At 29.1% G+C, this 27,693-nt stretch overlaps 1 long non-coding RNA gene across 1 annotated transcript; it reads right to left on the bottom strand.

Annotated features, from left to right (window-relative positions):
- Positions 1 to 1,272: 1,272 nt before the first annotated feature.
- On the bottom strand, positions 1,273 to 27,373 carry LOC145239940 (uncharacterized). Its single transcript, XR_013862426.1, has 2 exons — positions 27,141 to 27,373; positions 1,273 to 4,733 (listed from the first exon to the last, which is right to left on the bottom strand). It is a non-coding gene; the product is annotated as an uncharacterized LOC145239940 (long non-coding RNA).
- Between the last annotated feature and the right edge of the window lie 320 nt (positions 27,374 to 27,693).

Genomic DNA, 27,693 nt, shown 5'->3' on the forward strand with positions numbered 1-27,693 from the left:
TGTTTTTTCTGCTTTATTTTGCTGCTGCCACCATGTTAAAGGCGCATCTCCCAATATCCTCCACATAATATTTAAGGCTTAGATTGTAAAATAGAAAAAGAAAATACAAGGACAAATCCGAAAAAACAATACACGCAAACTCTTTTTTTTTAAGGGCAAGTAACAGTAATTCATTACATAGCACACCATTTGTCAACGCATAAGGCATGAGAAAGTAAAATAAATTCGTCTTACACTGTTAACCATAGTATAATCCTGATTCTATCACAACAATATAGTGATATACACACAAACATGCATGTCCGTACACACACACACACACACACAGTTATCCACATACAGTATCACTACTCATCAGTAGCACCTCTCCAAATTGAACCATGCCCATAAATAAACTTATAAATGTTCATTTTAAACATTCTTCCCCACATTCTTACAGTGCTCAAACCACTTGTTTACAAAGGATATTTACGACTGTGCTTTACGCAAAGAGGGGGGGGGGTTAAATATATTATTTCGTTGTATGACAACTCATCAGTGCGGCTAGACTAGCACCTCTTCCATGTCGGGATTGAACCCAGAACCATCGCGTTAAGAGTCAGCCGTTCTACCCATCAACTCACAGGAGCAGCGCCCGTAAATAACCTCAACAAATGTCCATTTTAAACAACCACTACATTACAGTGCTTAAACTGCTTGTTGTGTGTGTGAATATATACAGCATGTGAGTAAAAATCAACTAGGTAAATGTTCAAATGGCTGCAATTGAGTTGAGACAATATATTCTGGATTATTTATTTTGCGTTTCATGATTTTCTCATTTCACATTTTTTGTTTATAATCGAAAGTTTGTGCCCTAAAGTTATAGCGTCATGTATAGTTTTATGTTGGTAGAAAGTTGTAATAAAACAAACGTGTTACTAAACCGATAAGTCTTCAAAAGATAACAATATTAGATGAAATAACACATAAACAAGTTACTGAGACAATAACTAATTAAATGAAATAAAACAAACAATTACATGGAAGACATAACTAACAATTTTTTCTAGATCCACTTCAATATATTGCTTTCATTTTTCTTTCATTAAGTTGAAATTTTATTAAACATTTTAAGTTTCCCTTCAAAAATATTAATGGAATTTTGGAATCGTAATCCAAATTCGTTTTCCATGGTAACAAATTGAAAGAAAAAAAGCGGAAAAACATATGAAGCAAATTTTCAAGGGATATGTAACTGAAGAAATGAACAAAGGGAGAACAGACCCGAAATGTAAGTAAAATGATCCAAATTTTATTAAGAAAATAAAGGTTATGGGTTGCTTTTGTTTTTCAACGCTAGGGTTTAAAAACCTTTATGGAAACATAAAATCAATACATTTAAAATAAAAAGAAATAAATTCCAAATATTAATTACAATAGTGCATTACAATCGACCATTTAAAGTACCCTTATCAAACAGATGTAGTATAATGTTCATATATACTTATAGGGTTGTGTAGCATCTCTAACGTTGTTCATATAACTGTGTCAGTTGATGCATGTATAATGTTTCTTTTTCTGTTTTGTTAGTATACAGCGTCTGTTGATTTGTAAGGGCGGGTGTATACACATAGTAATAATGTTCACAACCATGACATAAAAGGGACACCTCCTTGTCCTGTTCTCTTCAAAGTTATCACACTACAAGAAATCCACCGAATGAAATGCTATAACACAAAGTTCATAAAACTTTCTTCCATGTCTGTGACTTTCCTTTTTATGCTCTACACCATTTCTAGTTGATCAATCTGCTTTCCTGAATCACAAAACCGATTTACTCTTTTCATAGGTGACTATATGATAAGTCGTGCATTTGATAATTCTATTATTTCACCATCCAAGTCATATAATACTTTACTTTAAGCTGTATTTTGATTCCAAGTTTTGTAAATTAAATTGTTTTGTTACACTCTTCTATATTGAAATATTTCATTAAAAAACATTTAACAGTTATTCCTCGTTTCACTGTGGCAACCTGCTGCTGCCCGGTAGTCACAATATGCGACAATTTTTGATAGTGAAAAAGCAGATGAATCTGCATTGTGTTAGATTCGTCTATGAAGTTTGCATCGCATTTTACTAAGCATTTACATTTGCTATGTAGTTAGATCTCTTTCTCCAGAAAACAAATTAGTCTATGCTAGAATTTTGTGATTATTGTATCGATCAAGCTTTTACATTTTGGACAATATTCTTGGCTCTGGCATTTCTTGCTTGTTTTCCCCTCTTGAGCTAGTCCAAGGAACTTCTTTTTTATGGATTCCTGCTGTTACGTGGTGGGTGTTATTATGGCGTATGTATTATTCTTTGGTATTGACTGTTCGTATTAGGAAGAGTCTTAGTGTGATATCTAGAGACAGTCTTAGGAGTGTTCATGTGTTGAGTGTTTTTAATGTCTTAAGAATGTTCATGTTGTAAGAGATAGCATATTGGAGACATAAACAGGGTATATATAACGAGAGAGACAGACGACGGCCTGTAATACACAATGAGAGGAGATTTGATATATAGATAGTGCGTTAATACTTTTGACAGTTTCTATAACATTTATACTTTGACACATATACTTTCTAACACATATTTTTTAGATGATGATTTTATCAAAAGTTCTTATAACATAAATAGGCAATACCTTTTCTGTTGAATAACAACACGAAGATGCTGATACAAAAACACATGATGACGTCCTTTATTTATGATTTCGCTTGAGGAATTCAAAGTTTCTTTACATGGCTTTTCTTCTCTAACCTCCTCTTCCAAGGTTTGGTGTCAGCCTGTCTCTCTAGGCTCTTCTCCCCTCTTTCTCTCTCTTGATCCATTTTCTAACACTGCAAGAGTTCACCCAGAGAATACTTTGCACTCATATGTTGGTCCCACTCTTTAAGCTTTCTCCTTTGGAAGGTCTCGGTATATTTCTTCCGGCTATTTCTGTGGCAGGCTTGTTTAGTGTTTCAGCCTCACCCATGGAGACAGCTTTGACCAAAATATTTGGCCAGCTGGTTGACTGATGGTGTTCTGCTGGCTCTTGTCTCTTATATCCATACTATTGAAAGAGGGTGGTTCTGGGAGTTTTTCAGATACTATCATGTGCTGTTGCGCTATGTTGATGGTTGATCTGTGAGAGCCCCAGTTCTCCTTCTTCCCTTACCCAATACAGTGTGAATTCTCATATGTCTTACTAAAGATGATTTTGTAGAACAGGAATATCTACACACATCACATGAATGTGGCTTTTCCCCAGTGTGTATCCTAATATGTGTCACTAAATTTGATTTTGCAGAACACGAATATCCACACAATTCACAACAATGTGGCTTTTCCCCAGTGTGAGTTCGCATATGCTTCTGTAGACTTGATTTTTCAGAACAAGAATATTCACACAATTCACAAGAAAATGGCTTTTCCCCAGTGTGAGTTCTCACATGCCTCAGTAAACGTGATTTTTCAGAACAAGAATACTCACACACTTCACAAGAATGTGGCTTCTCCCCAGTGTGTATTCTCAGATGTGTCACTAAATGTGATTTTTTCGAACTAGAATATCCACATACTTCACATGAATGTGTCTTTTCCCCAGTGTGAGTTTGCATGTTTTAGTAAACTTGATTACTCAGAACAAGGATATTCGCACACTTCTCAAAAATGTAGCCTTTCCCTTCATTTTAATTTTCTTATCGCTTTTTTTGCTGGCGATGTGAAGTCTATTGGAGGCCAAACATTCTCCTATTAGTTTACTTATTCCAACCGATAGATCTTTTTAACATTCTAACTGTCCCTGTGAATTCTGATATACTTCACAAAATCTGTTTTATTTTACATCAGTCAAAATTCTCAGAAATTAATGGGGCTCACAATTTGGGGTTAACACTTGAACTCTATATGAGATACATAGATATTCGAATGTTTCATGAAAGTTCTTTATCTCTCATACACTAGGTTTGTAAAGAAATTGAGAACATAATTTTCCTCTCTCCAATTAACCATTTTCATATGTTGTAGTATATCTTCCATTTCGTTCTCTTGTTCAGACAAAAACTTGTCTACTCTGGTGAAGCATCTGCTTTCATGCTATGACTCATAAAAGCTAAGCAGATCTTGGGCTGCGATTTTGAATATTTGTTCAGGGTTTACTTCTAAGAAAAAGTATCCTCATGCCAGGTTTTTCTAACAAACCTTTGTAAAGAGAGACCGTATGCACTCAAGTAAAGTATCTAGTAGGCATTCAAGTTAGTGTGAGGTCTTATATGTCATATTAAACATGATCGTTTAAGACTGGGCTATCCACACACTTCACAAGAATATGGCTTTTATCCAATGTATTTGTAACTCACCTTTATTTTTAGCACAAGAATACCTCCACACTTCAAAGGAATGTGGCTTTTTCCCACTGTGTACCTGGATGTATCATGGAATAGGTTACCAACGTATTTAAAAAAAAAATTATCTTCACAATTTTAGACAGCTGTTTAAGCAAATAATAGAAACGCAACCTACGTTAATGCTAAAATATTATAATTAGTTTGATTTCTTGCACTGCATATTGTTACTTCAAATGTCACATACTTTTCTGCAATTCGGGAGTCTCTTTATATGTTTTGATGTGTTTTTGATGCATTTGTACATTAAACACATTTCACATAACAGAAAATGATAATCCAATACGTTCAATAAAGGCATTCAAGCTGGAATATCTGTAAAAAAAAGAAAATAAATGCAATTCAATATATTTAGTGTTTGTTTTTGTTTAGAAGATAATTAAAATGAACTCCAAGCAATCTTGATATAAAATTCCTTAAGTCTTTTACAATTTGATTAGTAATCTTATTATTCACATAGGACTTTCATGAAACAAAGAGATGACATATAAGGAAATTGGACTTTTTTCAGGAGTCTCAAAAGATCGCATATTTTCTCAGCAAATGGTGCACGTTTCTATTATACCATGAGCTAGTATTTTATTAGCTATGTGTTATAATGAAATTAACCATGATTATCACTAGTATTTTATTAGTAATATGTAACAATGAAATTTAATGATGATTATCACTAGTATTTTATTAGCTATCTGTAACAATGAAATTTAACGATGATTATCACTAGTATTTTTTTAGCTATGTGTAACAATGAAATTTTATGATGATTATCACTAGTATTTTATTAGCTATGTGTAACAATGAAATTTAACGATGATTATCACTAGTATTTTATTAGCTATGTGTAACAATGAAATTTAACGATGATTTCTCTAGTATTTTATTAGTTATGTGTAACAATGAAATTTAACGATGATTATCACTAGTATTTTATTAGCTATGTGTAACAATAAAATTTAATGATGATTATCACTAGTATTTTATTAGCTATGTGTAACAATGAAATTTTACGATGATTATCACTAGTATTTTATTAGTTATGTGTAACAATGAAATTTAACGATGATTATCACTAGTATTTTATTAGCTATGTGTAACAATGAAATTTAACGATGATTATCACTAGTATTTTATTAGCTATGTGTAACATGGAAATTTAACGATGATTATCACTAGTATTTTATTAGCTATGTGTAACATGGAAATTTAACGATGATTATCACTAGTATTTTATTAGCTATGTGTAACAATGAAATTTTACGATGATTATCACTAGTATTTTATTAGCTATGTGTAACAATGAAATTTAACGATGATTATCATTAGTATTTTATTAGCTATGTGTAACAATGAAATTTAACGATGATTATCACTAGTATTTTATTAGCTATGTGTAACAATGAAATTTAACGATGATTATCACTAGTATTTTATTAGCTATGTGTAACAATGAAATTTAACGATGATTATCACTAGTATTTTATTAGCTATGTGTAACAATGAAATTTAACGATGATTATAACTAGTATTTTATTACTATGTGTAACAATGAATTTTAATGATAAATATCACTGGTATTTTATTAGCTATGTGTAACAATGAAATTTAATGATGATTATCACTAGTATTTTATTAGCTATGTGTAACAATGAAATTTAACGATGATTATCATTAGTATTTTATTAGCTATGTGTAACAATGAAATTTAACGATGATTATCACTAGTATTTTATTAGCTATGTGTAACAATGAAATTTAACGATGATTATCACTAGTATTTTATTAGCTATGTGTAACAATGAAATTTAACGATGATTATTACTAGTATTTTATTAGCTATGTGTAACAATGAAATTTAACGATGATTATCACTAGTATTTTATTACTATGTGTAACAATGAATTTTAATGATAAATATCACTGTTATTTTATTAGCTATGTGTAACAATGAAATTTAATGATGAATATCACTAGTATTTTATTAGCTATGTGTAACAATGAAATTTAACGATGATTATCATTAGTATTTTATTACTATGTGTAACAATGAAATTTAACGATGATTATCATTAGTATTTTATAAGCTATGTGTAACAATGAAATTTAATGATGATTATCACTAGTATTTAATTATGTATATGTAACAATGAAATTTGATGATTATCACTAGTATTTTGTTATGTATGTTAAACAATGAAATTTAATGATGATTATCACTAGTATTTTATTAGCTATGTGTAACAATGAATTTTAATGAGGAATATCACTAGTATTTTATTAGCTATGTGTAACAATAAATTTTAATGATCATTATCAATAGTATTTTATTACTATGTGTAACAATGAAATTTAATGATGAATATCACTAGTATTTTTTTATGTATGTGTAACAATGAAATTTTATGATTATTATAACTAGTATTTTATTACTATGTGTAACAATGAAATTTAACGATGATTATCACTAGTATTTTATTAGCTATGTGTAACAATGAAATTTCATGATGAATATAACTAGTATTTTATTAGCTATGTGTAACAATGAAATTCAATGATGAATATAACTAGTATTTTATTAGCTATGTGTAACAATGAAATTGAATGATGATTATCACTAGTATTTTATTAGTAATATGTAACAATGAAATTTAATGATGATTATCACTAGTATTTTATTAGCTATGTGTAACAATGAAATTTAATGATGATTATCACTAGTATTTTATTACTATGTGTAACAATGAAATTTAATGATGATTATTACTAGTATTTTATTAGCTATGTGTAACAATGAAATTTAACGATGATTATTACTAGTATTTTATTAGCTATGTGTAACAATGATATTTAATAATGATTATCACTAGTATTTTATTAGCTATGTGTAACAATGAAATATAATGATGATTATTACTAGTATTTTATTAGCTATGTGTAACAATGAAATTTAATAATGATTATCACTAGTATTTTATTAGCTATGTGTAACAATGATATTTAATAATGATTATCACTAGTATTTTATTAGCTATGTGTAACAATGAAATTTAATAATGATTATCACTAGTATTTTATTAGCTATGTGTAACAATGAAATTGAATGATGATTATCACTAGTATTTTATTAGCTATGTGTAACAATGAAATTTAATAATGATTATCACTAGTATTTTATTAGCTATGTGTAACAATGATATTTAATAATGATTATCACTAGTATTTTATTAGCTATGTGTAACAATGAAATTTAATAATGATTATCACTAGTATTTTATTAGCTATGTGTAACAATGAAATTGAATGATGATTATCACTAGTATTTTATTAGCTATGTGTAACAATGAAATTTAATAATGATTATCACTAGTATTTTATTAGCTATGTGTAACAATGAAATTGAATGATGATTATCACTCGTATTTTATTAGCTATGTGTAACAATGAAATTTAATAATGATTATCACTAGTATTTTATTAGCTATGTGTAACAATGAAATTTAATAATGATTATCACTAGTATTTTATTAGCTATGTGTAACAATGAAATTTAATGATGATTATTACTAGTATTTTATTACTATGTGTAACAATGAAATTTAATAATGATTATCACTAGTATTTTATTAGCTATGTGTAACAATGATATTTAACGATGATTATTACTAGTATTTTATTACTATGTGTAACAATGAAATTTAACGATGATTATTACTAGTATTTTATTAGCTATGTGTAACAATGAAATTTAATGATGATTATTACTAGTATTTTATTAGTTATGTGTAACAATGAAATTTAATAATGATTATCACTAGTATTTTATTAGCTATGTGTAACAATGAAATTTAATGATGATTATTACTAGTATTTTATTACTATGTGTAACAATGAAATTTAATAATGATTATCACTAGTATTTTATTAGCTATGTGTAACAATGAAATTGAATGATGATTATCACTCGTATTTTATTACTATGTGTAACAATGAAATTTAACGATGATTATTACTAGTATTTTATTAGCTATGTGTAACAATGAAATTTAATGATGATTATTACTAGTATTTTATTAGTTATGTGTAACAATGAAATTTAATAATGATTATCACTAGTATTTTATTAGCTATGTGTAACAATGAAATTGAATGATGATTATCACTCGTATTTTATTACTATGTGTAACAATGAAATTTAACGATGATTATTACTAGTATTTTATTAGCTATGTGAAACAATGAAATTTTATGATGATTATTACTAGTATTTTATTAGTTATGTGTAACAATGAAATTTAATAATGATTATCACTAGTATTTTATTAGCTATGTGTAACAATGAAATTTAATGATGATTATTACTAGTATTTTATTACTATGTGTAACAATGAAATTTAATAATGATTATCACTAGTATTTTATTAGCTATGTGTAACAATGATATTTAACGATGATTATTACTAGTATTTTATTAGCTATGTGTAACAATGAAATTTTATGATGATTATTACTAGTATTTTATTAGCTATGTGTAACAATGAAATTTAATGATGATTATTACTAGTATTTTATTAGCTATGTGTAACAATGAAATTTAATGATGATTATTACTAGTATTTTATTAGCTATGTGTAACAATGATATTTAACGATGATTATTACTAGTATTTTATTAGCTATGTGTAACAATGAAATTTAATGATGATTATTACTAGTATTTTATTAGCTATGTGTAACAATGATATTTAACGATGATTATTACTAGTATTTTATTAGCTATGTGTAACAATGAAATTTTATGATGATTATTACTAGTATTTTATTAGCTATGTGTAACAATGATATTTAACGATGATTATTACTAGTATTTTATTAGCTATGTGTAACAATGAAATTTAATGATGATTATTACTAGTATTTTATTAGCTATGTGTAACAATGATATTTAACGATGATTATTACTAGTATTTTATTAGCTATGTGTAACAATGAAATTTAATGATGATTATTACTAGTATTTTATTAGCTATGTGTAACAATGATATTTAACGATGATTATTACTAGTATTTTATTAGCTATGTGTAACAATGAAATTTTATGATGATTATTACTAGTATTTTATTAGCTATGTGTAACAATGATATTTAACGATGATTATTACTAGTATTTTATTAGCTATGTGTAACAATGAAATTTAATGATGATTATTACTAGTATTTTATTAGCTATGTGTAACAATGATATTTAACGATGATTATTACTAGTATTTTATTAGCTATGTGTAACAATGAAATTTTATGATGATTATTACTAGTATTTTATTAGCTATGTGTAACAATGAAATTTAATGATGATTATTACTAGTATTTTATTAGCTATGTGTAACAATGAAATTTAATGATGATTATTACTAGTATTTTATTAGCTATGTGTAACAATGATATTTAACGATGATTATTACTAGTATTTTATTAGCTATGTGTAACAATGAAATTTTATGATGATTATTACTAGTATTTTATTAGCTATGTGTAACAATGAAATTTAATGATGATTATTACTAGTATTTTATTAGCTATGTGTAACAATGAAATTTAATGATGATTATTACTAGTATTTTATTAGCTATGTGTAACAATGATATTTAACGATGATTATTACTAGTATTTTATTAGCTATGTGTAACAATGAAATTTTATGATGATTATTACTAGTATTTTATTAGCTATGTGTAACAATGAAATTTTATGATGATTATTACTAGTATTTTATTAGCTATGTGTAACAATGAAATTTTATGATGATTATTACTAGTATTTTATTAGCTATGTGTAACAATGAAATTTTATGATGATTATTACTAGTATTTTATTAGCTATGTGTAACAATGAAATTTAATGATGATTATTACTAGTATTTTATTAGCTATGTGTAACAATGAAATTTTATGATGATTATTACTAGTATTTTATTAGCTATGTGTAACAATGAAATTTTATGATGATTATTACTAGTATTTTATTAGCTATGTGTAACAATGAAATTTAATGATGATTATTACTAGTATTTTATTAGCTATGTGTAACAATGAAATTTTATGATGATTATTACTAGTATTTTATTAGCTATGTGTAACAATGATATTTAACGATGATTATTACTAGTATTTTATTAGCTATGTGTAACAATGAAATTTAATGATGATTATTACTAGTATTTTATTAGCTATGTGTAACAATGATATTTAACGATGATTATTACTAGTATTTTATTAGCTATGTGTAACAATGAAATTTTATGATGATTATTACTAGTATTTTATTAGCTATGTGTAACAATGAAATTTTATGATGATTATTACTAGTATTTTATTAGCTATGTGTAACAATGAAATTTTATGATGATTATTACTAGTATTTTATTAGCTATGTGTAACAATGAAATTTAATGATGATTATTACTAGTATTTTATTAGCTATGTGTAACAATGAAATTTTATGATGATTATTACTAGTATTTTATTAGCTATGTGTAACAATGAAATTTAATGATGATTATTACTAGTATTTTATTAGCTATGTGTAACAATGAAATTTAATGATGATTATTACTAGTATTTTATTAGCTATGTGTAACAATGAAATTTTATGATGATTATTACTAGTATTTTATTAGCTATGTGTAACAATGAAATTTTATGATGATTATTACTAGTATTTTATTAGCTATGTGTAACAATGAAATTTAATGATGATTATTACTAGTATTTTATTAGCTATGTGTAACAATGAAATTTTATGATGATTATTACTAGTATTTTATTAGCTATGTGTAACAATGATATTTAACGATGATTATTACTAGTATTTTATTAGCTATGTGTAACAATGAAATTTAATGATGATTATTACTAGTATTTTATTAGCTATGTGTAACAATGATATTTAACGATGATTATTACTAGTATTTTATTAGCTATGTGTAACAATGAAATTTTATGATGATTATTACTAGTATTTTATTAGCTATGTGTAACAATGAAATTTTATGATGATTATTACTAGTATTTTATTAGCTATGTGTAACAATGAAATTTTATGATGATTATTACTAGTATTTTATTAGCTATGTGTAACAATGAAATTTAATGATGATTATTACTAGTATTTTATTAGCTATGTGTAACAATGAAATTTTATGATGATTATTACTAGTATTTTATTAGCTATGTGTAACAATGAAATTTAATGATGATTATTACTAGTATTTTATTAGCTATGTGTAACAATGAAATTTAATGATGATTATTACTAGTATTTTATTAGCTATGTGTAACAATGAAATTTAATGATGATTATTACTAGTATTTTATTAGCTATGTGTAACAATGATATTTAACGATGATTATTACTAGTATTTTATTAGCTATGTGTAACAATGAAATTTAATGATGATTATTACTAGTATTTTATTAGCTATGTGTAACAATGATATTTAACGATGATTATTACTAGTATTTTATTAGCTATGTGTAACAATGAAATTTAATGATGATTATTACTAGTATTTTATTAGCTATGTGTAACAATGATATTTAACGATGATTATTACTAGTATTTTATTAGCTATGTGTAACAATGAAATTTTATGATGATTATTACTAGTATTTTATTAGCTATGTGTAACAATGATATTTAACGATGATTATTACTAGTATTTTATTAGCTATGTGTAACAATGAAATTTTATGATGATTATTACTAGTATTTTATTAGTTATGTGTAACAATGAAATTTAATAATGATTATTACTAGTATTTTATTAGCTATGTGTAACAATGAAATTTAATGATGATTATTACTAGTATTTTATTAGCTATGTGTAACAATGATATTTAACGATGATTATTACTAGTATTTTATTAGCTATGTGTAACAATGAAATTTAATGATGATTATTACTAGTATTTTATTAGCTATGTGTAACAATGATATTTAACGATGATTATTACTAGTATTTTATTAGCTATGTGTAACAATGAAATTTTATGATGATTATTACTAGTATTTTATTAGCTATGTGTAACAATGATATTTAACGATGATTATTACTAGTATTTTATTAGCTATGTGTAACAATGAAATTTAATGATGATTATTACTAGTATTTTATTAGCTATGTGTAACAATGATATTTAACGATGATTATTACTAGTATTTTATTAGCTATGTTTAACAATGAAATTTAATGATGATTATTACTAGTATTTTATTAGCTATGTGTAACAATGATATTTAACGATGATTATTACTAGTATTTTATTAGCTATGTGTAACAATGAAATTTTATGATGATTATTACTAGTATTTTATTAGCTATGTGTAACAATGATATTTAACGATGATTATTACTAGTATTTTATTAGCTATGTGTAACAATGAAATTGAATGATGATTATTACTAGTATTTTATTAGCTATGTGTAACAATGAAATTTAATAATGATTATTACTAGTATTTTATTAGCTATGTGTAACAATGAAATTTAATGATGATTATTACTAGTATTTTATTAGCTATGTGTAACAATGATATTTAACGATGATTATTACTAGTATTTTATTAGCTATGTGTAACAATGATATTTAACGATGATTATTACTAGTATTTTATTAGCTATGTGTAACAATGAAATTTAATGATGATTATTACTAGTATTTTATTAGCTATGTGTAACAATGATATTTAACGATGATTATTACTAGTATTTTATTAGCTATGTGTAACAATGAAATTTTATGATGATTATTACTAGTATTTTATTAGCTATGTGTAACAATGAAATTTAATGATGATTATTACTAGTATTTTATTAGCTATGTGTAACAATGAAATTTAATGATGATTATTACTAGTATTTTATTAGCTATGTGTAACAATGATATTTAACGATGATTATTACTAGTATTTTATTAGCTATGTGTAACAATGAAATTTAATGATGATTATTACTAGTATTTTATTAGCTATGTGTAACAATGAAATTTTATGATGATTATTACTAGTATTTTATTAGCTATGTGTAACAATGAAATTTTATGATTATTATTACTAGTATTTTATTAGCTATGTGTAACAATGAAATTTAATGATGATTATTACTAGTATTTTATTAGCTATGTGTAACAATGAAATTTTATGATGGTTATTACTAGTATTTTATTAGCTATGTGTAACAATGATATTTAACGATGATTATTACTAGTATTTTATTAGCTATGTGTAACAATGAAATTTAATGATGATTATTACTAGTATTTTATTAGCTATGTGTAACAATGATATTTAACGATGATTATTACTAGTATTTTATTAGCTATGTGTAACAATGAAATTTTATGATGATTATTACTAGTATTTTATTAGCTATGTGTAACAATGAAATTTAATGATGATTATTACTAGTATTTTATTAGCTATGTGTAACAATGAAATTTAATGATGATTATTACTAGTATTTTATTAGCTATGTGTAACAATGATATTTAACGATGATTATTACTAGTATTTTATTAGCTATGTGTAACAATGAAATTTTATGATGATTATTACTAGTATTTTATTAGCTATGTGTAACAATGAAATTTAATGATGATTATTACTAGTATTTTATTAGCTATGTGTAACAATGAAATTTAATGATGATTATTACTAGTATTTTATTAGCTATGTGTAACAATGAAATTTAATGATGATTATTACTAGTATTTTATTAGCTATGTGTAACAATGATATTTAACGATGATTATTACTAGTATTTTATTAGCTATGTGTAACAATGAAATTTAATGATGATTATTACTAGTATTTTATTAGCTATGTGTAACAATGATATTTAACGATGATTATTACTAGTATTTTATTAGCTATGTGTAACAATGAAATTTAATGATGATTATTACTAGTATTTTATTAGCTATGTGTAACAATGATATTTAACGATGATTATTACTAGTATTTTATTAGCTATGTGTAACAATGAAATTTTATGATGATTATTACTAGTATTTTATTAGCTATGTGTAACAATGATATTTAACGATGATTATTACTAGTATTTTATTAGCTATGTGTAACAATGAAATTTAATGATGATTATTACTAGTATTTTATTAGCTATGTGTAACAATGAAATTTAATAATGATTATTACTAGTATTTTATTAGCTATGTGTAACAATGAAATTTAATGATGATTATTACTAGTATTTTATTAGCTATGTGTAACAATGATATTTAACGATGATTATTACTAGTATTTTATTAGCTATGTGTAACAATGATATTTAATAATGATTATCACTAGTATTTTATTAGCTATGTGTAACAATGAAATTTTATGATGATTATCACTAGTATTTTATTAGCTATGTGTAACAATGAAATTTAATGATGATTATTACTAGTATTTTATTAGCTATGTGTAACAATGATATTTAACGATGATTATTACTAGTATTTTATTAGCTATGTGTAACAATGAAATTTAATGATGATTATTACTAGTATTTTATTAGCTATGTGTAACAATGAAATTTAACGATGATTATTACTAGTATTTTATTAGCTATGTGTAACAATGAAATTTAATAATGATTATCACTAGTATTTTATTAGCTATGTGTAACAATGAAATTGAATGATGATTATCACTAGTATTTTATTAGCTATGTGTAACAATGAAATTTAATGATGATTATCACTAGTATTTTGTTAGCTATGTGTAACAATGAAATTTAATAATGATTATCACTAGTATTTTATTAGCTATGTGTAACAATGAAATTGAATGATGATTATCACTCGTATTTTATTAGCTATGTGTAACAATGAAATTGAATGATGATTATCACTAGTATTTTATTAGCTATGTGTAACAATGAAATTGAATGATGATTATCACTAGTATTTTATTAGCTATGTGTAACAATGAAATTGAATGATGATTATCACTAGTATTTTATTAGCTATGTGTAACAATGAAATTGAATGATGATTATCACTAGTATTTTATTAGCTATGTGTAACAATGAAATTTAATAATGATTATCACTAGTATTTTATTAGCTATGTGTAACAATGAAATTGAATGATGATTATCACTCGTATTTTATTAGCTATGTGTAACAATGATATTTAATAATGATTATCACTAGTATTTTATTAGCTATGTGTAACAATGAAATTGAATGATGATTATCACTCGTATTTTATTAGCTATGTGTAACAATGATATTTAACGATGATTATTACTAGTATTTTATTAGCTATGTGTAACAATGAAATTGAATGATGATTATCACTCGTATTTTATTAGCTATGTGTTACAATGAAATTTAATAATGATTATCACTAGTATTTTATTAGCTATGTGTAACAATGAAATTGAATGATGATTATCACTAGTATTTTATTAGCTATGTGTAACAATGATATTTAATAATGATTATCACTAGTATTTTATTAGCTATGTGTAACAATGAAATTGAATGATGATTATCACTCGTATTTTATTAGCTATGTGTAACAATGATATTTAATAATGATCATCACTAGTATTTTATTAGCTATGTGTAACAATGAAATTTAATGATAAATATCACTAGTATTTTATTAGTTATGTGTAACAATGAAATTTTATGATGATTATCACTAGTATTTTATTAGCTATGTGTAACAATGAAATTTAATGATCATTATCACCAGTATTTTATTAGTTATGTGTAACAATGACATTTAATGATGATTATCATTAGTATTTTATTAGTTATGTGTAACAATGAAATTTAATTATGAATATCATTAGTATTTTATTAGCTATGTGTAACAATGAAATTTAACGATGATTATCACATACCCTTTTTTTGCCCTTGCTGTATATAGACATGGTAGTAAGGTGTTGTTATAATCTTTGAGCACCACATTAAAATCATAATGCTGTAAAATACTATGATCCAATTTTGCTTGCGCTTTATCTGACAGTATATCTTTTATAATTCTCATAGCTTCTTTGAAAGTTAACTCGTTAGAGTTTGACAGGCTCCTTTAATAAATACAAGTTCATCATGAGATAGATGGCCAGTGTAATTATTCAAAATATCGCCTTTGTTTATGTGGAGTGTCTTAATATCCAAGGATGAAATAAGTGTATGGCTTGGTTGACAAAATATTTTCATCAATTCATGTGGGATTCAGTTTTATCAGAGATTTCACCTCATTGTTGTTAACGTGAAACAAATTGGAAGGCCAAGAACATCAATATAAACTACAACCATTCATTTAACACCTTCCTGGATTTTAAATATCACTGATGACTTCAGCAGTTCTTATGAAATTATATCCATGGAGTTCAAATTCTTTTTTTTTATATGATTATAGTGGCAAAACGTAAACATATTTTTAAAACTCGCTGATGATTTAAAGACAGCAACATTTACTTGTACAAAAATGCATGATTAGATAATTAACGTTTTGCTCTTCAAAAATACAGTGATTTAAAGACAATATTTTGCTGTGCAAAAATGCAATGATTTAAATAATCAGATCAATAGAATGTCTTATGAAAACAACGAGTGCATTTGAAGAGGATAGTTTTAATTGAATTGCAAAACCTACTGATTGACGTTATTCTTGTTCACTTTTATCAGAACAATATAACAAAAAAAAGTACAGGAGAAGCAAGCAATTCCAGAAGATTTAAAAATTTTTTTCAAAGAATTTACTCGAAAATGTTGAAGTTTCACATGAAAATGAATTACTTTTTTTTAAGACTAAGTATGAAATGTGTATTATATGAAAAAGTATTACATAAAAAATGTTTTACAAAATTTAAACATTTGTAATAAATAAAATTAATCATTAAATTAAAATTAATATATTCTTTGTAACAATTTTTTTACTTCTTCGAGTTGTGAATAACTCAAGTCTCAATTATTAATGTGTGCTTTTCTCAGTTCTAAAGCAAATAACTCAGTTTTCTTTTCTTTTTTTTCTCAACATTGTCCAGAAGAGTATGAACACGTCTTGAACCTATACTGAGTGTTTTCTATGTCAATGTGTTTTGACTGTAAATTGAGTAAAATGTTAATTTGAATGAGCAATTTGTTTAGGGTTCTTTTTATCGTTCGCTGGATTACACACCAATAGTTGAAAAGAGCTGATTTGCCATCACGAAGTAGACACGAACTGCACAATTGTTTACATTTTTGTGCATGAATTGTGATCATCCCAGTGATTGACGCTGCAGAGATCGAAGTAGAGACTGTCATAAATATATTTCAACTGGCCCTGTTGTCATTATCTCATCGCGAATTGTCTTTTTGGGATTTTATGGTACTGAGTGAGAAAGTCTATAGTTTGTCACACTTTTAAGTGGTGAACGCATGTGTAAGACGATTTACATTTTCTGATGTCCTGAGGGAATCGGTGCAAAAATCCTAGATACAGGGATTAACAAGTTTTATTTTTGTGATATAACTACCAAATGAGTTGCTGTGTAGAGCTCATAGAGGCTTATTTACCCTCAACAAAAGTGGAGTCAGATTATGTATGCCAAGTGTCCATTATATATATATATATATATATATATATATATATATATATATTAGTCCTGGGATCAGACATTCACCATGCCCACATTTTGCAACAGGAATATGTGCGTATTTCGTGGAGGAACATCTCTAACATATCTCTCATGTGCAATCTGAGTAGTTTACTTAGTGAGTATATTATTATATTAGGCACCGCCAAAAATGGCCGCAAAATCAAGTTGTTGTTGTTTTTTAAAACTAAATTACATTTATTAAAATCCATTATTTCTGAGTAACTTTTTTTTTTCCAGAAAGATAAAACCCTGAATTTTATCATATAGAAAACAGAATAATGTAAAACTTTTTCTACTATTTTTAATTCAATTTTAAATGTTAAATTTTCCCAAAAAGTTAACAATTGAGATTTTTTGTCTTGCACAAAAAACGTACTTAAATATTAAAAAAAAAAAGGGGTTTTGAAATAATTTATTTATTCATTTATTGTCTAACTAAGATTTAGGATGATTTTCTAAGAGAATATGCAAAAATATTATAATATAAGTACCTGAATTTCAAATAATTCCACTTATTCATATAGGTAACCAGATATTTCGCGTCGCCGTAGAGTTCAGATCGACACTGTTTACGTTTTCTTTTGATGAGACGAAAACTATGGAAGACCAAACAGGCCAAAAAAACTTATTTTTCAGTGACGAAAATTTCAATGTATTATTAAGCTGAGGCTGGCCAGTACCAGATGGGTGACCATTTGTATGAGTTTGGTTTTTAATGTGTATGTGTGTGGGGGCCAGGCTCCCCAAAATGGGGGGAGGGGGCAATTTAAAGCAGAATAAAAAAAAATTATTTCAGTGCGTTTGGTCCACCGTAGTCGAAAGGCGGCAAACGTTTTCAAACGAGATCGAAAAAAATGATGCTATTTTTAACACAAAGGGCACAATATTTATCGAATTTTATTTTTTTTGTATCGATTATTCAAAGCATGCTCTGTTTAATAATGGTCATGCATTATTCGGCTCGCTAAAAAAAAATTGTTAATTTATTTATCAAAAATTTTAAAATGGCTTTTTTCGTATAAATATTAAAAAAAATTTTTTTTTGTTTTGCTTAACTTAAATTAATTATTTTACTTAACATATTCACCGAATTTCACACTTCAAAACTCAAAAGCGGGATAATTAAACACAATCGAAGTTCTGATATTCAGACGTCAAAATAATGTATGCAAACAATTTTTTTTTTTTTTTTTTTTAATCTATAATTCTGTCCCTTACAACAACACAATATGTTTTGTTCAGTTTCAGATGATTATTTTAAGCATATTTGTTCCCACTTCAAAACAAGGGGGGGGGTTGTAAGCAAAAAAAAATATATATATAAATATCGTTTATGAAAAATAAGTACACTGTTATAAAGTTCATTCTTCTCCTAATAATCGCTGAAAATTTCGTATTGATCGGATAATTACCTGATTTTTGGTAGATTTTTAAAAAGACGGTCCGTCAAAAAGTACTGACCTGCCCCCCCCCCCCCCCAGTTTTGGCGGTGCCTATATTATATCTAAAAGATTGTTGCCTCAGCTGAGTATGCAATGAATGGCGGGTAGTATTTTTACACTATATATATTAATGTTATGGAAAGTGTTCGTCTGAGCTTCAGTTCATGGTCCCCCCTCGTCAGACTTTCACAAGAAACATTCATCTAGCTGAAAACACTATCAATAATTCCCCCCACTCTTTATCTGTGCCTAAACCTAAACATAGATCCCATGAACAAAGCTTCTTTCTTAGAACTGCACGCCTGTGGAATTGTCTTCCGTTTTCCTGCTTTCTGACTGACTATATGGTTTTCTTTAAGTCTAACGTAAATAAGTTCTTGATGAGCCATTCCATATAAGTTAACAAATTTACCGAATTTTCATTACTAATGATTATCCAATTTCTACTGTACACTCTTTAACCCTTATCCTCGAGTTGCTTCTTGGCCTTGATAATGTGGTGATGCCTGTGTAAAAAAAACATTCCCATAAATTTCTATATGTTCATCAACAAAGTTCTTATTGCATATACTTCTTGCTACTCTCCTCTTACATATAGTTCATACATCCAAAATTATTAAGAGTATATATTTCTAAGCATTTGTTACGTATTTAGTATGTAATTTATTAAGCAAAATCTTTTTAAAATTATTTTGACATGAGCGTATCCCATACATCTATGAAGTTCACATTTGTATATGAATTGCATCTGTTAAATCTACTACAACTATTTTTATTTCAGATCGAGTTCAAATATAGTCTTAAATTTAACCTACGTCAAATATTCATCGAAACAATGTTGCATTCCTATGCATGTTTTATAAGTATTTTAATTAAATATGCTCTGATGAAACCCAGCCCCTTCCCTTCTTTTGATACTGTTTTGGTTAAGAAAAGTAAATAATGTAAAATGTTTTTGACTCCTAATTTGATTCTTGGCCGCCATCTTGGTTACTGATCTGAACTATGCCGTCATCTTGGTTACTGATCTGAACTATGCCGCCATCTTTGTTCAACACATCTCAGAACTTAACAGGTTAACTACACCACGGACCACATTTGATTCTTGATCGCCATCTTGGTTACTGATCTGAACTATGCCGCCATCTTTGTTCAACACATCTCAGAACTTAACAGGTTAACTACACCACGGACCACATTTGATTCTTGATCGCCATCTTGGTTACTGATCTGAACTATGCCGCCATCTTTGTTCAACACATCTCAGAACTTAACAGGTTAACTACACCACGGACCACATTTGATTCTTGATCGCCATCTTGGTTACTGATCTGAACTATGCCGCCATCTTTGTTCAACACATCTCAGAACTTAACAGGTTAACTACGCCATGGACCACATTTGATTCTTGATCGCCATCTTGGTTACTGATCTGAACTATGCCGCCATCTTTGTTCAACACATCTCAGAACTTAACAGGTTAACTACACCACGGACCACATTTGATTCTTGATCGCCATCTTGGTTACTGATCTGAACTATGCCGCCATCTTTGTTCAACACATCTCAGAACTTAACAGGTTAACTACGCCACGGACCACATTTGATTCTTGATCGCCATCTTGGTTACTGATCTGAACTATGCCGCCATCTTTGTTCAACACATCTCAGAACTTAACAGGTTAACTACGCCACGGACCACATTTGATTCTTGATCGCCATCTTGGTTACTGATCTGAACTATGCCGCCATCTTTGTTCAACACAATGTCTCAAAACTTAACAAACAATGACTTGAATGTTTCATCTGTTCATTCTAAATTCATAAGAACGTAAGAATTATTTGTAATCACAGGCATTTCAGCATGTTGAATATTTGGTCTTTTAATAATAGTAAGTATAAATATTTACTATGATCAAATGATAAACGTTTAACCTAACAATATTATTAAGGTTTTATCAAAACAATTTATAACAATACCATACACATATACGCATATGGTATTTTCCTTGGCTTCTCATATATTTCTCAATTGATCGATTCCATTGATTCAAGCTAATGATTTTTAGAAGATTAAAACTATTTATAATCAATTTATAATTAATTTTTCCGCATGTTCAATCTATATATCCATAAAAGTGAAAGTTTCTGTGTGCGTGTGTGTCCGTCTGTGTACATTTACCTACACAATAACTCTGTCAATTTTCAGTTTACAGACTCGAAATTTGATATACAGTGTAGTGAGATTTGGGAAACTCTTTGTAATCTGTTTTTGGCCAGAAATTTGGCTGGTAATATGCCGACTGCCCCTCTGCAGAGGGTAAAAGTCCATCAATGGGGGTCCTGGATATGACCTTAAACTATATCCAGTGGTGAGGCCTCAGCTTGTGGGCTTTGGGGGAGTGTGGAGCCACCCTTTAATTACCATTGTTCCCAGGTCCACTCTGACCCGGAGTGGTAGTACCTGTTAGGGTCCCAACTATGAGTTAAATAGAAACCTATGTGAAAACAACAAATATATTCTATTAAAAAAATTTTTCTTCAAAATCTTTGGATTCGGCATTAAATAACCTGAAAAGGGTTGATATGCCAACCAACCAACCAATACTGGCTGTACCACTACCATGGTGCACACTCGCTTTGTCAGTGGATGGAAAGGGAAGGGCAAAGTAGTGGCATTCGATGAGTCATGAGTGAAATGTCGAGGGAGGAGGACTGTCAAAATTGAAATCAAAGCTCACCGGATGAGAGTCCATGCAGTTGTCACTGATCACCTGGTGCCTGGCGTCCAAGCGATGATCAGAATGGATGTAATATATCGACTTGACGGTGTCACAGTCGGCAGCAATGGCATGAGGTTCGGACCAGCTGGATGTGCAGCAACAGAGCAGGTCAACAAAGGAATCAAACAGGTTGGAGAAAAATGGATATCAATCAATTCAATGGGAATAGTGGACAGTGGAGTGGGCATGGAAGAATGAACCACCTATGTTAACAGGGTGGCATGTTATAATAAATCGCTTAAAGGAGGAGCAAGAAAGGATTTTGAATGAGAAGTGGACAAATGGATCGAGGAGGGAATACTGTTGCCATGCACAAATGACGTCGAATCGGGCATCTTGCCATTAATGCCCGTTCTGCAACCAACAAAAGGAAAGGTCAGACCAGATTTCTGAGAATTAAACCAACACAGTGAGTGCCATACTAGCGGTGTGCCTAAAGATATATGCAGTGAGACCATCAGAGAATGGAGGCAAATGAACGGTGCCTCAAAGTTGGTCAATCTAAAATTTGCCTATTTGCAACTCCGCATTGCCAAGAAACTCTGGAAGTACCAGTTGGTCAGATATAAAGGCAGAACCTACTGTCTTACGAGGGTAAGGTTCGGGCTGAACTCTACATCCAATATCATGTTAACCATTCTAAGGAAAATTATAGAAAAAATGGGGAAGGGAGATGGCACCGTGAGCTCATATATTGACAACATCTTCGTGAATGAAACTTTGGTGACTGTAAAGAAGGTGGTTGACTTGAAAAAGTTTGGGTTGGTCGCCAAGGTACCAGAAGAATTGGACAGGGGCGCAGCTTTGGGATTAAAGCTGAAACAAAATGCGTCAGGTGGCCTTGAATTTCGAATGGGAAACGAGATCTCACAAATGAAAGAAGAGCTCAACAAGTGGGAGCTTTTTTTGATATGCGGCAGGTTGATCAGACATTACTTCATTGCTGGCTGGTTTAGACCAGCATGTAGTTACATCAAGAGGCATGCTGAAGGTAGAGGATGGGATGATAGAGTGGGAGGAAGAACGACCGCCTTGATTGAAGAGGTCCTGAAAGAAGTGGAAAAGCAAGACCCAGTTTGGGGAACATGGAACGTGCCGCAAACACTGGATGGAGTCATGTGGTGTGATGCAAGCAGTATTGCAACAGGGGTTGTTTGGAAGTGGGTGGAGTGGTTGCAGAGGATACGGCCTAGCTACGGAAGAAGGATGATGCTAGCCACATCAATGTAGCAGAATTAGATGCAGTTATCAAAGGCCTTAAAATGGGGATTACTCAACATCTGTGTTTAAACAGACTCTACCACTGTGTTTGCTTGGCTGAAATCGATGATTTCACATGACAAAAGGATAAGAACAAAAGAGGCAGCAGAGATGCTAGTGAAGTGCAGGCTCTGGATGCTGGATGAGCTGATGCAGGAGTTTTCTTTGAAGCTGCACGTAATTATGGTTGCCTCTGAGAAGAACAAAGCGAATGCTCTCACAAGAGTGAGAAAAAGCTGGCTTGTACCAACAAAAAAGAATATTGCTGCAGTAAATCATCTGGATAACTCTGAGGTGCGAGAGTTGCACAATCTACACCATTTAGGGGTAGAGAAGACATTGTACCTGGTGAGAAAAGTTGATCCAAGTGTCCCAAAGGAACAAGTGAAGCAAGTGGTCAGGACTTGTCACAAGTGTCAGTCAACTGACCCTGCTCTAAGGGTGCAGGAAGCTGGAGAACTAAGTGTGACTTGGACCTGGGAAAGACTTGCAGTTGATGTCATAGGGGTGGGCTTTACATGACAATGATCGACTGTTGCCTCGGACGCTTTGCCCTATGGAAAAGGTTGTGAGGTGAAACGAGCAGTGAAATAGCAGCAACCCTTGACGTGGTGTTTCTGGAGCGCAGTCCAGTGGAAGAGCTTCTAACCGACAATGGTACTGCTTTTAGATCGGCAGCAGTTACAGATGTGCTAAAGAAATTGAATGTCCATCAATTCTTTAGAGCTGCCTATAGACCCAATGGCAACAGGATTGTAGACAGAAACCACTAGACAATACTGGCAGTGGCAGAGAGAGGAAACACCTTGCCCGAGCAAGTGATCTATTGGTACAACATGGCGCCTAGATCGGGGCAACAGAAAGGGACAATTCCACACCTGTCAATATTCAAATACTCCTGGAGGCATCCTAGGGTTCAGCTGGCAAGAAGGGAGACAGAGACAACAGGGACCATTAAACTTGGTGATGAAGTATGGGTGAAGCCCCCAGGGGTGCAATGTACCACACAGTGGAGCAGAGGATGCGTAACCGGAAATAATACTAGCAACAACATTGCTGTAGATGAAGTACCGAGACATATTCTTGTATCAGGCCAGTGGAAAATGAAACGGTGGAAAGTAATGTGCAGCGGGAGGATGGCGAGACCAAGTAGATAAAGATGACCACCACAGTGGATGAGGGATTATAAAATGTGCTCCAGAGATCAGGGAGACATGTTGTTTAAAGTTAGCAGAAGGAAAGGAGAAAAAGAAAGGGAAAAACAGATCAAACAAACAGAGGTCTTCCCGCGTGTGTGTCGGGCAAGGTTGGGCAAAAGAGAGAAATCAAGATGGCGCCCATAGTTTTAAAAGGTGTGCTCTGGTGGAAGTAACGTGAAATCATGCGGGAGATATGTATAAAAGGAGTTGACAGGTTAGGTTGACCAGAGGCAGACAGACGAAGGTTGGTGACAGTGGTGATCTCAAACCCAGCTGTTGTTGTCTTGCAAAGACGAATTCTTTTTTTTTTATTTCTTTAAAATTTGTTGTCCTAAACCAGGCCTTACTTTCTGCTAAGTGATAATGCGCAATAGATGGTTGCTCATTTCATGTAAACTAGGCACCGCCAAAAATGGCCGAAAAATCAAGTTGTTGTTTTTTAAAACGAAATTACATTTATGAAAATCCATTATTTCTAAGTAACTTTTTTTTTCCAGAAAGATAAAACCCTGAATTTTATCATATAGAAAACAGAATAATGTAAAACTTTTTCTACTATTTTTAATTAAATTTTAAATGTTGAATTTTCCCAAAAAGTTAACGATTGACATTTTTTGTCTTGCACGAAAAATGTACATAAATATTAAAAAAAAAAGGTTTTTGAAATAATTAATTTATTTATTTGTTGTCTAACTAAGATTTAGGATGATTTTCTATGAGAATATGCAAAAATATTATAATATAAGTACCTGGATTTCAAATAATTCCACTTATTCATATAGGCAACCAGTTACTTCGCGTCGATCTAGAGTCTAGATCGACAATGTTTACATTTGTGTTTAAGAAAAAGTAAACTATGGAAGACCAAACAGGCCAAAAAAAACTTATTTTTCAGTGACGAAAATTTCAATGTATTATTGACGCCGAGGCTGGCCAGTACCAGATGGGTGACCATTTGTATGAGTTTGGTTTTTAATGTGTATGTGTGTGGTGGCCAGGGGGGGGGGAATTTAAAGCAGAATAAAAAAAAAATTATTTCAGTGCGTTTGGTCCACCATAGTCGAACGGCGGCAAACATTTTCAAACGGGATCGAAAAAAATGATGCTATTTTTAACACAAAGGGCACAATATTTATTGATTTTTTTTTTGTATCGATTCTTCAAAACATGCCCTGTTTAATAATGGGCATGCATTATTCGGCTCGCTAAAAAAATTTGTTAATTTATTTATCAAAGATTTTAAAATGGCTTTTTTCGTATAAATATTAAAAAAAAAATTTGTTTTGCTTAACTTAAATTAATTATTTTACTTAACATATTCACCGAATTTCACACTTCAAAACTCAAAAGCGGGATAATTAAACACAATCGAAGTTCTGATATTCAGACGTCAAAATAAGGTATGCAAACAATTTTTTTTTTAATCTATCATTCTGTCCCTTACAACAACACAATATGTTGTGTTCAGTTTCAGATGATTATTTTAAGCATATTTGTACTCCCTCAAAACAAGGGGGGGTTGTAAGCAAAATATATATATATATATATATACATATATATATATATATATATATATATATATATATAAATATCGTTTATGAAAAATCAGTACATTGTTATAAAGTTCATTCTTCTCTTAATAATCGCTGAAAATTTTCGTATTGATTGGATAATTACCTGACTTTTGGTAGATTTTTAAAAGTCAAAAAGTACTTACCTGTCCCCCCCCCCAGTTTTGGCGGTGCCTAATGTAAACATTATAAAAGAATGTGATCCCCGTTCTAAAATCTAAAACATCAACAATCAAATGGAGGTCTCTAGCGGCAATAATAGGTAAGTGTAGGCGGCAAAAAAAAAAAAAATTAAATTAAATAATGTTAAAATAATTAAATATCGAAAATGCAGTTTTTCTGCTCAGTTGTCTAAAAATTTATCAACTTTTAATTACAGTATTGTGCTTGAGGTAAACATTATTTTCTAAAAAAAAAATAATAAATAACATACATTTTGCTTAAATAAGCGTATTTTTTACAAAAATATACATTTCATATTGAATATTACATATATATGTAGAGAGTTTTTAATCAGAGATCCATACTTTTTATGAAGGAATACAATGCAATAAAAATAAACTTATTTTAAGGTTTAGGAATTAAAAAAAGAGGTAAAACTATACAAACACCGTGACAGCGAATTAACCCTACCCCTAACCCTAACCCCTAACCCTAAACCCTAACCCTAACCCTAATCCTAACCCTAACCGTAACGCTGTCACGGTGTTTGTATAATAATACCAAAAAAGAAATTTGAATAGAATTTTTATAAGTGTATAAAAAAATTTTTAAAAATTCAGCAAAGTGTTAAAAAACACAAAAAAACTTACCTTTCATTCAAGACATTTAATAAAGAAAAAAAGGCGGATAAATTCGTTTTTCCTTTTTTGTTCAAAACAAAAAAATTGTTTTGTTTGTTAGGATTTCTTTGGTAAATTGATAGAACTTTTGTTTTGTGTGTCAAATTCATTAATAAATAAAATACATGAAAATATAAAAGAATCAAATTGAAAGATGATAAACACGATTTAAACGTGAACTTATTTAAAGTAAAAAGCTAATGTCAAAGAACAAATATTTTAGGTCACCGTAACACGGTGTTATCATTATTTCGTTCCTCGTGTAAAAATATCCGTTCATTAGTTAAGTGTGCCGAATTGTTTTCCTTTCAAGTTTAGATTATATTTGTAAATATTTAAAGCTTCTTGGGATTTCTTTGTAAATTTATCTTTTGTATGTCGAATTTATTAAAAGAATAAAATCTATAAAAATGTTAAAAAAACATCTTTTAAAAAACTGAACATTTCATTATCATTTGGATTAGTCCAACTAATGTTAACATCCAGTAACCCGAATAATCGAAATAATCTTCATATAAAAATT

The sequence above is a fragment of the Euprymna scolopes genome, chromosome 19 (assembly GCF_053919585.1).
Source record: "Euprymna scolopes isolate OS-2025 chromosome 19, ASM5391958v1, whole genome shotgun sequence".
Taxonomy (NCBI): Eukaryota; Metazoa; Mollusca; class Cephalopoda; order Sepiida; family Sepiolidae; genus Euprymna; species Euprymna scolopes.